The sequence below is a fragment of the Penaeus chinensis genome, chromosome 35 (genome assembly GCF_019202785.1).
Source record: "Penaeus chinensis breed Huanghai No. 1 chromosome 35, ASM1920278v2, whole genome shotgun sequence".
Lineage (NCBI taxonomy): Eukaryota > Metazoa > Arthropoda > Malacostraca > Decapoda > Penaeidae > Penaeus > Penaeus chinensis.
In genome coordinates this window covers 30,889,763-30,892,262 of record NC_061853.1, presented here as the reverse complement: position 1 = coordinate 30,892,262, position 2,500 = coordinate 30,889,763, and the positions used below count along the sequence as shown (strand labels likewise).

Sequence of the window (2,500 nt, the reverse complement as noted above, 5' to 3'; positions counted from 1 at the left end):
AGAGGAGGAGGAGGAAGGAGGGCGAGAGGAGGAAGAAGAGGATGAGGAGGAAAGAAGGAGAGAGGAGGAGGGGGAGGAGGAGGAGGAAGAGGGAGGAAGACGAGGAGGAGGAGGAAGGAGGGCGAGAGGAGGAGGAGGAGGAGGAGGAAAGAGGGAGAGAGACGGAGGGGGAGGAGGAGGCGAAAGAGGGAGAAAGAGGAGGAGGAGGAGGAGGAGGAGGAAGGAGGGCGAGAGGAGGAGGAGGAGGAGGAGGAGGAGGAGGAGGAGGAAGGAGGGCGAGAGGAGGAGGAGGAGGAGGAGGAGGAGGAGGAAGAGGGAGGAAGAGGAGGAGGAGGAGGAAGGAGGGCGAGAGGAGGAGGAGGAGGAGGAGGAGGAAAGAGGGAGAAAGGAGCAGGGGGAGGAGGAGGAGGAAGAGAGAGGAGGAGGAGGAGGAGGAGGAGGAAGGAAGGCGAGAGGAGGAGGGGGAGGAGGAGGAGGAAGAGGGAGGAAGAGGAGGAGGAGGAGGAAGGAAGAGGAAGAAGAGGAGGAAGAGGAGGAAAAAGACGAGTAGAAGGAGGAAGGAGGGGGAGGAGGGAGAGAGAGGAAGGAGTAGGGGGATGGGAGGGGGGGGGAAGGGAAAGGAGGAGGAGAAGGAGGGAGGAAGGAGGAAGGAAGAGAGACGAGGGAGGAGGAAGGAGGAACAATGAAGGTATAAGAGCTAGGGGAGGAGAATGGAGGAAAAGAAAATGAGTAAGGGAGAAGGGAGAAGGAGAGCGAGAGGATGAAGGGAGGACAAGAGTGAGGTTAAAGAAGCGGGGAATGAAGTAAAGAAAGAGGAGAGAGTGAAGGGAATGCGATGAGGAAACGGAACACGAGGAGGGAGAGTGAGGGTCAGGAATGAGGGAGAGGGGGAGACTGCGAAGAGGGAGAGGGGAGGAGAGGGAGGGTGAAGGAGGGGAGAAGGAAGAAGAATGAGAATGAGGGAAGGGAGAGTGAGGGAGAATGAGAGTGAGGAAGGGGAGAGTGAAGAAGAATGAGAATGAAGGGAGGAAGGGGAGAGTGAGGGTCAGGAATGAGGGAGAGGGGGAGACTGCGAAGAGGGAGAGGGGAGGAGAGGGAGGGTGAAGGAGGGGAGAAGGAAGAAGAATGAGAATGAGGGAAGGGAGAGTGAGGGAGAATGAGAGTGAGGAAGGGGAGAGTGAAGAAGAATGAGAATGAAGGGAGGAAGGGGAGAGTGAGGGAGGGGAGTGTGAAGAAAAATGAGAATGAAGGAGGAGAGAGTGAAGGGAAATGAGGGTGGGGGAGGGGAGAGTAAAGGAGAATGAAGGGGAAGGAGGGGAGTATGAAGAAGAATGAAAATAAGGGAGGAGAAAGTGAAGGAAAATGAGGATGAGTGAGGTGTGAGTGAATTTAATCATGTTGACGAAGAGTGAGAGTGAAAAAGAGATAGAGAAAAGAGGGACGAGTGAGAGTGAAGAAGGAGCGAGAATGATAGATATGAGAGTAAAGAACGGGCGAGAAGAGAAAAGAGAGAAGATGAGAAGAGAGAAGGGTAAGTTAGCGTGATTGTGTTATTAGAGAGCGAGTATAACCAAGAAGGAAAATTACAGTAGTAATAACAGTGATGATGACGACCGCCAAGGAGAGAAAATGTCGAGGGTTAGTGAGCAAAGAGAAAAAAAAAAAATATATATATAAGTGTGAAAATAAATATGAGGATGGACATGAATGAAATTAAATGGTGAGAGTAAAATGAGGGTAAAATGATCACGAGAATGAGTAAAGAAAATTAGACTCTCTTTAAGAAGGATAAATATGGGGTGGGGGGGGGGGGGGATGTTTATGAAGACACAAAATGAGGAAGAAGGAGAAAAAAAAAATGAGGGAAAGTGAAGATGAAGGTGAAAGGATCAGTTAATATGAACAATAAGTCTAATAGAGGAATGAAATCGAGCTTTCTTATTAACCTGTAAAAGAGTGAGGGGGTTAGAAGAGTGATAGATTTCAAAGAACAGCAGATATATCAGGGTGAGTGCAAGGGTGTCCCGAGAATATCTGGATTATCGACTGATGGTGAGAATATTAATGTAGGAAATCCATACACCCAGGGTGGAAGAGAAAGTAAAGAAATTCTAAAGAAAACAAGGGGAGGGAGAGAGAGAATAATAATGACGGAATAGATAAAAGGATGAATAGGAGAGAGAGGGTGCATGATATAACGGTGGATAAAAGCGAGAGAATGAAAAAGACAACAGAGCTAATGGAAAGCGAAAACAATGAGTAAATAATGTGGATAGAGAGGACGTGGGATACAACAAAAGAGAGGAAACAAGGGAACTCAGAAGAAAAGGAAAGAAAAGAGATGATGTAAACACTTGAATGAAGTAAATTAATAATGATAAATTTAAATAATAGTTAATGATGATAATGATAGCGGATGCATAAATAGTGAAAGGGAGGGAAGGAAAAAAACGTGGAAAGAGAAATGTGGTAAGAGAGAAAGAGAAGGGGAAATGGGAGA

General features: G+C 47.8%; 1 pseudogene; it reads right to left on the bottom strand.

Moving 5' to 3' along the window:
* The window catches only part of LOC125044125, a 22,666-nt pseudogene extending 22,300 nt beyond the window's left edge, over positions 1–366 (bottom strand).
* Positions 367–2,500: the final 2,134 nt, after the last annotated feature.